Here is an 11,328-nt window from a genome sequence, read left to right on the forward strand (position 1 = left end):
CCGGGGAGCTGCCCCTGCCCAGGAGGCAGAGCTGCTGCCCTGGGCAGTGCCAGCCCTGAGCAGATGGGGCAGAGGCTGTGCAGTGTCCCTGCCTGGGGACATGGCAGAGCTGTGAGCACACCCTGCTGTGCCCTGAGCTCTGCCATGGCCCTGCTGGAGCACGGAGGGGACACCGGGTGAGCCCTGGGCTCCCTCAGCCTCACCCACTCTGGGATCTGAAGGGACCTGTGCAAAGCCAGGCAAGGCTGAGCTGGCAAAGCTCAGAGCTGGGGCTGCTGTGCAGGAACGTGGCTGGAGGAGGAAATGTTGAAGAGAGAACAGCCCAGGCTGAGGCAGGAGAATGTTCAGACTCTTCCACCTGAGGTTCTGCTGCTGGGGTTGCCCAGCTCAGCCAGTCTGTGTCCTTGAAGGCAGAGTGGAGAGGACATTGAGGAGCAGGAGGTGACCAGCCCTGAGGAGCTGCTGCAGGTGCAGTGTCTTACTGCAGCTTTTCTGCCTGCTGGTGCTGGGATTTTGTTCTGTGCACCCAGGGGCGGTGGGGGACGTGGCCAATGTCATTGCAGGGCCCCTTGGCAAGGTCACAGCAATCAGGAGAGATTCTGCTGACTGAGAAAGGGCAGGCAGCAAACACTCAGTGAAGAATTCTTCCCTGGGAGGGGAGTGAGGCCCTGGAGAAGCTGTGGCTGCCCCTGGATCCTGGCAGTGTCCCAGGCCAGGTTGGACACTGGGGCTTGGAGAACCCTGGGACAGTGGAAGGTGTCCCTGCCCAAGGCAGGGTGGCACTGGGTGATCTTTAAGATCCCTTCCAACACAAACCATTCTAGCATTTTATAACAAGGGTAAGAAGAAGAAGAATTGGACAATTGTAAAGCATTTAATTTAACCTGACTCTTGAGAAGGTGATGGGGAGCTTTCTCCTGGAAACTGTTTTAAGCACGATGGTGATGGGGAGCAGGCAGGATGGATTTCAGGACAGTGGTGCCAAAGGAACCTGATTGCCTCAGTGATGAGATTGGCTCAGAGCATAAGGGGAGAGCAATGGGTGTTGTTTACTGGACTCTACCACAAAAGTGTCGTTTAACCAGCCTGGTGGGTGAGGTGTGGATGGGTAAATGGGCTATAAATTGGATTGAAAGCAGCCTGGATTGCTGGGCTCAGCTGCTGGTCAGCAGAGGGTTAGCAGCACACAGAGCGTACCAGAAGGGGCTGAGAAAACTCTGCTTGTTATCATGATAATTTTAGGAAAATAAATACTTTGCTCCTGAGAGAAATAAATACTGTGCTCCTTAAGAAATATATTTATTTTGGTTGGAAGAGGGAAACGGGCTGGTTGTGGAAAGCAGGCTAAAAATAGACATGGAAGTTCTAGAAGGTTATACACATTGTGAGTTCTTTTAAAAACCTCTGCAGTTGAAATCACTCTTTCAGTCACTGGTTTGGACAGTCACTAATCCCCATTCCCCCTCAAAGTGCAGAAAAAATGAATGTATTTCCAAGGTTTTGATTATTTTTTTGAGGCACATTTGGCACTGGAACTTTATTCTCTGGAGTTAGTTCCTCTTGTCTTATAGTGGCCTTCTGCTAACTTAAGGTTTCATCTGCATTTTTATTTTTCTGCATCTTGAGCAAAGTAACTTAGTGGACCATGTAAGCTTTAATAGATAATAGTTGTTATTTTAAACTAAACCCAGAAATTTATGACCAAAAATCTCGCCATCCCCCTTTGACCAAATATACTTCAAACAGTGTAATTACAGGGGATATCTCGTTTCACAGCTCACAGACAAAGCAGATGTGTTTGTTTTACTTTATTAGATTTCTTATAATACGTTCATACAAACCCAAATGTGCATATACACACTCTGTCAATAATGCCAACTGCAATTTATTAAGTTTTATAAATTTTTTCCACCGGGTCACTATGTTGTTAAACAGAGAGTGAAGGCAGGATCAATGCTAAAGATGAGAAGGCAAAATTTCCAAGTAAACAATCTCAGCTTTCTCTTAGTAAGTTTATAAGGGATATTTTTGAGGAAGGCTAATTAATCACACGCCTGAGACCTCTCTTAAGCAGTTGTACAATAAGAAAAGAGAAGAGAATAAGAAATAAAGGTGTTTGGGCATAAGCTGTGGCTCATTCTGCTGCTTCCCTGTTCCTGGCGTGCTGCAGAGCCCCTCAGTCAGTCACTGTAATCCAGAGCTGGGACTGGGAGCAGCTTTGGGCATAGATCTCGTTGCTTTGTGATGAACTCGGAGGCCCTGGGAGAATCTCTTGGTGTTGACAGCCCCTGACAGTAAATGTCACATGGATTCAGAGGGAGCTCAGAGCCTTCTGGTGAGTGCTATGAGAAGAGACACGGTGACAGCAAACCTGATTGATGAGCCATGCCACGAGGACAGGGAGCTCTGGGTGGTGATTGTCTGTAATTGAATGGTCCATGGAAGTTATTTCTGGGTTTCCACAAACACTCCAGGAGAGTTTGCACAGGGGAGGGGTGTGAATTCAGGCTGAGGTGCTCAGCAAGTCCTTGTTAAGCCAGCCCTACCAGACTTTAAAATTTAACGGGCTGCTTTAGCTGCGTTCCCAGAGCTATAATGAAACAAACTGCACATGGAGATGGTCAGCCCTGCAATTACCTTTAGGAACGCTCATTGTCAGCTTCTGCCTCCTCTTTTTAGTGCCCCCTCCTCGTGGCTGGGCCGTGTGATGTTGGTGACGGAGGTTGTCCCTGGCTGTGACACTGCTGTGCTGTGACACCGGCTCGTCCAGTGACGCTCCGGGCGTTCACCGCGAGTGTGAGACCTCAGAGCCCCTCACCCAGCCGAGCACTGCTGGCCCTGACCAATTAAATTGACCTCTCTCTCATTAAAACCCCTGTGCAGGCTCTGGTGTGTCACAGATCTTTAAAATCTCCATTATGAATTCCACTTTCTTGTGGGTATTTTTAGTTTCTACTTGAAGAAATGATTATTGTCTCTTGCACTTAAACATATCAGTTTCGGCTCTGCAGACATCTCCTCTGGGCCATAGTCAAAGACCTGATCTGACTTGAACTGCTGAATCCTCAGGGAGGATTTCAACACAGCTCCAAGCACTCGGACATTGGAACCTTGCAAGGAGGAAGAGGGAAAGAAATCCAAGCCCTCCCCCCTTCCCTTTGGTTAGGCAGGAGCACATCTCTTACAGATTTACTTGGTTGTGCCAATTTAATGTGATTTCTTCTGAGGGCCTGGAACCACTCAAGGAAGGCTGACAGGTTTTATCAACAGAATGGAAACTGAAGTGATAAGGTGAGAGTTGTTGACCTGATAACTAACAAACAGAAAACTCCAGTGTCCCTCCAGCTAAATATTGCACTCCTCAGGTAAGTAAACGATGGCAGCAGCTGTGGTCTTGTCACTGAGCGAGAGTGTGTCTGAGTGCAGAGGAGCAGGAGGTGAACTGTGAAAACAAACACATTCACTTTGCCACAGACTATTTCCCTCTATTACTTTTAATGAGAGCTAAACTCCAAAATGCACAATGGGACAATAATATTGTGGGGAGAAGGAACTCTGCGTGCAGCTCCAAAATTCCAGACACCCATCTGCAATTAAAATGATTGCTGGTGTATTATTAATGGCTTGCCAGGAGTTGGAGGCTGTTACCAGGTTTGGGACCAACTGGTACAAATCAGTGCACAAGTGACTGAAAGGCAGAGCTGAGTTAACAGCCTGAACCCACAGTGCTCAGAGGAGCTGGGAAATGAGGGAAGTGTGAAAAGGTGAGAGGAGCCGTGTTAAAACACATCCCTGAAGGGGCTGGCAAGAAACAGCTGGGTCACCATAGGCAGATGTTAGTAAACACAGCCTAAGTGTGTGTGGGGGGCTTATTACTTTTATTTATTTTAATTCTGAAATTGTGGTGGGGGAGGACAACTGGGAAAGGAAGTGGAGACCTCAAATGAGCAACGATTTCGAGGTAATGGGCACAAAAAGCACTGCAAGCCTTTCATTCCTCCTTTCCCCTTACATCTCCCTGAAAGCACGCAGGGATTATGTAGGAAACGGAGCTGTCACAGTCCTGCCAGAGCCCTGAGAGTTGTTGCCTGACAGGATATGAAGGCTTCAGCAGCTGAACAAAGCGGCACACGACAGAGCTCGTGTTCGGTGTCCGTCTCCCCTCGCTGGCACCTGGCCTGCTCGGCACAATTGGCAACGACAAATGCCAAGCCAGCCCTTCCTGCTCAGCCTCTCATTCAAGCTAACTCTGTGTCTCACATGAAAGCACTTTGGTACTCCCCATGTTTGTCATCCTGCCATGTAGCTTTTCTTTTTGCTGTTACAGTTTCTTTTTGTCTCAGGTGAGGGTACCAGAGACGTGCTGGCTGTTGGAGAAGCAGAGCTACCATGGATGCAAACAGCGGCAGGGCTGTACTTTTCTCTCCTTGGAATTTGAAACTTTGGGGTTTTTTTTTGCCTACTCTTGAGCAATGGGGTCATATATTCATAGAACAGCTGTTATAATGTTGAGATGCATTTCTTAAATTGTGCAAACTAGCTCAGAGCCCATCACTCTGCATGTAAAGTGTTGCTTTTTGTGGATAACCAGATTATAGTTGTCAGGGCTGAAATTTATCTTCCACTTTGTCATGAGGCTTGCTCAGTGTCGTGGCATCTTGAACTTTTTGCAGTAAATATTATCCTAATTAATTTAGTTTTTACCAGAAAACTTCTTCACTCTTCCCCCAACTTGTCAAATCATTTCTGAGCACATTGAACACCATGGACCTTAATCCCCATGGGACTCCACTGCTGATCATCTTCCGCTGTGAAAACTCATCCTTTAGGATAATCTTCTTTTTCCAATGCTAAATTGTAACTCTGTGAGGTCCTTACCTGTAGTCCCTGGCTGTTTTAGTTTATTTAAAAGTCTTTGATGAGACCTTCTATGCATGAGGTTTCTGGAAGCTTGGGGTGAGTTGGAAATGCAGGGAAAAAGTCTCAGCTGGAGCTCTGCTATTTACATGCTTTTGACTCCTTCAAAGAATTCCAGCAGATTTAGAAGGCTTGGATTCCTTTTACAAAAGTCATGTTTACTTTTCCTTAACATGTTACTTTTATTCATGTATTCACTAATTCTGTTCTTTACTGGAGCTTCAGCCAACATGACCCATATGGACATTGGGCTTAGTGGTCTGAGGCTTCTTGAATCGCCACTGGATTTATTTTAAAAACCTGATTTCTTATTAGTTACCTTCCAGTCCTTTGATAATCACAGCAATTTTCAGCAAAAGGTTACGTACTCAGGGTATTAGCTCAGTGATGATTCATATTTAACATTCTATAAAAACCTTGGGTGAATTCCATCGGGCGCCCAGTGAAATGTTGTTATTCTTTTTATCTGCTTTATAATCTCCACTTAACACCCTTAAATTAAGACAAGCCTTCTGTGAAGCCTTATAAACAAGATCCTGGTTGTAGAGTTTCCAGGATTCTCCAGGTGAACAGAGGTTTGAAAAAAAACCCCAAGATTTTTTTGGGATTTTTTTGTGATTGCATCGTGTTTTCCGAGTGCTCCTTCCACACCTGTGTGGCTCTTGCAAGCTCCTTGTTCCTGACGTGTTCAAGAAGGATTTATAACATTCTTTTTATTTCTTTAGCAAACTGCTTCTAAACTCTTTCTTCCATCTATGTTATTGTGCTTTTACATTTAGTCTGCCAGAATTTATGTTCTTTTTAGATTTCCTTTTTCAGACACAACTTCAGCTTTTTGCAGGATACCTTTTAACTTCCAAGAGCCTCCCTGATCCTGCTGTTTTATGATGCAAGCTTTTTGTTTTCCTCTCAAGTCTTTTTTTTTTGACAGGTTATATGCATTTGCTTTGAGCCTCCAATATAAAATCCTAAAATAGTCTACCTGCCATCTGAAAACATTTTACCTTTCTGGCTGCCACTCTGAGTGTTTTCTGTAACAAATTCCCTCATTTTCCAATTTTCCTTTTGCTGGAATCAGGCACAACCACTTCATTTGCCAGCATTGCTTCATTTCAGAGGATGCAGTCATGAGTCAGATAAAAGGATTAAGGGTTTAGCCTAACCCAGTCTCTGGGAAAGCTGGAAATACCAGCCATTAACATTTCACTAATGGTAATTCCCCTGATTTCATTACCTGAGGAGCAGGCAAGGAAGCAGCTTGCCAAAGCTGGTGATGGTGAAAATTCCTGCCCTGGAACATCCACTTCTGTCTGGAGCCTACAATGGACCAAATGACAGAAAATTGGGGAAATAAAACCAATCTGAGCTGATTTATCACCATATCACTGAAGTTTGATACTAACTGGTGTGATTTGGGGCAGGGTGTTGGTGGAAGGCAGAGTAAGGAGCAGAGGCACAATGGCAATGTCCAGCTGTCACACCAGCAGATCAGGAATGATCCAGGGTGAGAACAAGAGGTTCTTCACACCAGAGAATCACAGAACCATGGAAACCCAAACTGTTTTGGGTTGAAGGGACCCTAAAGCCCATCCCATTCCTCCCCCTGCTGTGTCAGGGACACCTCACACTGTCCCAGTGTCCAGCCTGGCCTTGGGCACTGCCAGGGATCCAGGGGCAGCCCCAGCTGCTCTGGGCACCCTGTGCCAGGGCCTGCCCACCCTGCCAGGGAACAATTCCCAATTCCCAATATCCCATCCAGCCCTGCCCTCTGGCAGTGGGAGCCATTCCCTGTGTCCTGTCCCTCCATCCCTTGGCAATTGTCTCTCTCCAGGTTTCCTGGGGCTCCTTCAGGCCCTGCAAGGCCACCCTGAGCTCCCCCCAAAGCTTCTCCTCTCCAGGCTGAACAATCTCAATTCCCTCAGCCTTTCCTCATGGCAGAAGTGCTCCATCCCTCTGAGTATGCCAAAACCTTCACACAAGTCCAAATAATCAAGAGTTTAGACCTCATGACTTCAGTTCCCATCTAACAGAACCTTGGGTATGCTCTGACCCACAGGCTGGTACAGGATGATTTGCAATCCAGTTCTTTTTGTCTCTGCAGTGAGTGCTCCTTGCAGAAAGCAGGAGCTGCTCGTGGACAGCTCCAGAGCCGTTTGGGCTCAGCAGCAGTGGCAGGCAGGTGAGGAAAGCCTTCTCTCAGGTGAGGAACCCCTGTGAGGGGGAAAGGCAGCAGCAGCAGGGACTGCAGAGCACCTTGAGCCACCCCACACCGTGACAGTGGCACTGCTGAGTGGCACTGAGTGCTTAGCAACGGTGAGAGTGATGGGGATACAGATGAATTGACTGTTTTCTGAGCAAGCTGGGTAGGAACAGAAGTAATTAGCTGCTAGCTGATGAAAAGGCATGCTTAATTATTAGTATAATTATAGATATAATAGACCAGGAATTATTCAGTAAAAGTAAGAAGGCCAATATGTTACAAAGAAGGTAATGGGAATGGAGGAGAGAATGACAGCACTGTGAATTCTTGAGAGGAGATGTAAAGAATTAAGATGATAAATCAGGAATCTTTTGGGTTTCTACTCTCTGACATATCAACTCAATTTAGCAGTGGTAGAAGGGTACACAGAGCTAACGAGGTCTGTGACTTGCATGATTTCTTTTATATAAGAACCCCTATATATAAGGGTTTATATAATGTTGATTTAACTGATGGAATGCCAATGAAATCGAGCTGTGCTTTCATAAATCTCAGAACCTGCACAATTTCACAGGGATCTTTGCTCTTCCTCCAGCACAGCCATTTAATTCAATGGATGCTGCAGGAAGCTCAGCTGTAGCTGCTTCTGATCAATATTGGTAATTGATTATAATTGTTTGATAAAGCAGGACTGCTTTCCCTGACACCCTGAGAATTCATCTGGCTCAGAAGGTGTTGTGTGAGTCAGCCTGGCCACTGCAGCTAAAACTGCTTTCCATGGGAAAATGGCTGGAGAAAACAGGCTGAACTGCACTAACAGGGATACATGGCTGATGTAGGATGTAGAATCACTGAAATGGGTCTGGGGAAGATTAAAGTGCTTGAAGGTTTTTTCTGGTGTCAGAGTGGACACAGGGAGGGCTGGTCCTGCCTTTGTGCCAGGGATTGGTCTGGGTGCTGGAGGCAGCAGCAGTGACCTGGTGTCTCTGTGACACCCAAGCATCTACAATGTCTGCAAAAACTGCAGCTGTTTCTAAAAGGCTGTCAGTGGGATGGGAGGCTGGCACCAGCAGCTCTGATCTGCATCCTGTGAGTCTGAGAGAAGCAGTGCCAAGGATGACGAGCCCTTTTGCTCATTGCACTGCTTGGGAAGGAAAATCGAGGTCCAGAGATTTTATTGAATTAGTATTTGAGGACTAATTATTAAAATGGCTTTTGATGGATGAGCTGTGAGTCATGCTGGTCTGGCAAATAGCATTTTGATAAGGTGTTTGTGAGACAGAGAGTCCTAAGATGGTAAGATGAGCATAAACCACTAACCTTAATGATGATGTTAATGCAGAAATGATACAAATGCTGTGTGAAGCTGCTGGGGTACATCTGGGCAAACTGGGGACAGACAAACTCTGATCAGCCTCAGCTGGGCACAGAACCCTTGAGAAGTGAAGCTGGATGAGCTCTCAGCTGATCACTCGGTCCATCTCCCCCTTCCCCAGCAGATCAGAGCTGTTTGTGCTGAGCAGTTGTTTCAGTTGCATTTTTAGCAGACTGTGACCTGGCACAGGGCTGTCCCTGCCCCAACCCTGCACTGCCAGGACTGTCCCTGCCCCAACCCTGCTCTGTCAGGGCTGTTCTTGCCCCAGCCCTGCTCTGTCAGGGCTGTCCCTGCACCAACCCTGCTCTGTCAGGGCTGTTCCTGCCCCTCTCCCCATGCTCTGCTCTCTTGAGCACCTCCTGTTCTCAGTCTCTGCATTCAGGTTGTGTTTTCCTTGTCCTGCTGCTGTGCCTGTCAGCCTTTCCTGAGGAGCAGCACCCAAACCTGGCCGTGCCTCTGCACTCAGGTGTTTCAGAGGACCTGTGAGATGTCTGGCAGGTAATTCTGCTAATAACGTCTCTCTCTGCTCAGGATAATAACCCTGGACAGCCTGTGATCCAGCAGAACCTTCAGATTGTTTGTTCTTCCAGGCTGCTTTCTGCCAGCTGGTGTCTGTCCTGTATTTGTGCACTTTACTCCTGCCCAAGTGAAACCACTCTGCTTTTTACCAGAGAGATGCCTTCTGTATTTATAGACTTGTCCAAGTTGTCAAAAGTTTTTAATACTGCTCTCCCCCATGTATTTGCAGCCTCTCTTCACAGATTTAATCTTGGCAGATTTAATAAACCCACAGTCCATTCCCTCATCCAGGCTATCAATAAAATATTGAATGGATCTTCTGAGCAGCTGAGTAACCATTCAATTTGTCCTTTGCATTTCACAGTGAGCCATTGGAAACTGCTCTCAGACTGCAGATTCCAACCAGATTTGTGTCAGGACTCCAGCCAAGGCATTCATCACTCGTGGATGTCACGTGGGACCGTGTCAGGAGCCTCAGGTGTGTGGGATCTGCTGCTTCTTCCTTATCCACAAAGTCCCATCCACTGGAGAGCACAATTGGGTTGCATCAGCTTGTTTTGCTCCTGAGGGATCCGTGTAGACAAGGACTCATCTCCCTGTTAGTTTCTGCACACTTAGAAAACATCCTGATTATTCTGCTGTTTTACTTTTCCCGGGTGTTAAATCTTTTGATATCTTACTTGTCCTGTTTGATTTGTGGACAGCTCCCAGTGTTTGAAAGTGTGAGAACTTGGTGGACAGTTGGGAAGGCAACAGATCCAAACCTCTCACTGGGAGAAATGCTGTGCCAAATGTGAAATTCCTGTGATAATTCACAGTCACAAGTGGTTTTCAAGAGAGTGGTGGAAGGAATGTTTTGACAAAAAGAAATTATTTCATTTCAGTCTGAGAAATGATGATGCAAATCAGCATGACTTGAAAAAGAGATTTCAAGGGAGTCTTGAGAGAATTCTGAACAGTTTGAACTGCAAGTCTGAGCAGCCTTGTAGAAATTGCCTGGTAGATTAGGAATTGGGAAGAAATTCTTCTCTGTGAGGGTGGTGAGACCCTGGAATGGATTTCCCAGAGCAGCTGGGGCTGCCCCTGGATCCCTGGCAGTGCCCAAGGCCAGGCTGGACACTGGGGCTGGGAGCAGCCTGGGACAGTGGGAGGTGTCCCTGCCCAGGCCAGGGGGTGGAATGAGGTGATTTTTAAGGCTCCTTCAACCCAAACCAGTCTGGGACTCTACAATAAATATGGCCAGGGCCATGTAAAAGAAGAGGTTGTGAAAGAAGAAGCTGTGAAACCCAATTTTGGGGTGCGCTGACTTTTTTTATAATAGATTGGTAGTGAATATCTAAGAAAACAGAACTAGAGATTAGACTAAATTTCATAACCTTTTAACCCAGAGAGCCTGGCTCTTGTTTGCAGAGTGTTTTCTGAACTCTCCTACAGGCTCAGTGTTGACAGGAGCTTAATCACAGCACAGGGTGACCTTTGCACAGCTCAGTGAGAAGTGCCCCTGTGCTGGGCTTTAGAATCTCCTGCTCACTGCACACACGTGGCTGCAGGTTTGATCCCTCCAAAACAACGGATTATCCTGGGCTCTGGAGCACTTGTGGAGTGTTTGATACTGTGTGGGTGGGAAGTGCATGCATATTTATGTGAACACTCCAGCAGATGAGTGCAGGAAGAAAGAATAACCATTGCAGTTGGGATGAACGATTTGCTGTTAACCAGAAACACTGATTTTGCCTGAATTTGGTATTTTACAAAAAAAAAATATCACCCAACAAACTCTTAGCTATGTGTGCATTAACAAGCCTTTGGGTCAGTGCCTTTTCTGCTCTGCATTTTTGTTATGTGGAATTATCACCGTGGGAATGCCTTGTTTGGAACAACCCCAGAATGCCAGACTGGCTTGGGGTGGAAGGGACCTCACCCAGTGCCACCCCTGGATGGCAGGGACACCTCCCACTGTCCCAGGTGCTTCCAGCCCCAGTGTCCAGCCTGGCCTTGGGCACTGCCAGGGATGCAGGGGCAGCCCCAGCTGCTCTGGGCACCCTCAGTGCCTCCCACCCTCACAGGGAAGATGGAATTGTTGGTGGAGGAGAAAAACCAAAAATGTCATCAAACTCTCCAAAGAGAGGCAGATATACTCCATGCAGGAATACTGAAATGTGAGCAGGGGCTCTGTTGTGATGCTTCCTTTTGTATCCCCCATCTTCTGCAATAGAGATCCCCTTCTGCTTCCCCATCCTCACAGCTCCAGGAGAGAGCTGCAGAAGTATTTTAGATGCCATTTGTGTGTGGAGAAGTGTTCTTGCTTGCTGCTATT

This window comes from Geospiza fortis, unplaced genomic scaffold (assembly GCF_000277835.1).
Source record: "Geospiza fortis unplaced genomic scaffold, GeoFor_1.0 scaffold320, whole genome shotgun sequence".
In the NCBI taxonomy this organism is placed as follows: Eukaryota; Metazoa; Chordata; class Aves; order Passeriformes; family Thraupidae; genus Geospiza; species Geospiza fortis.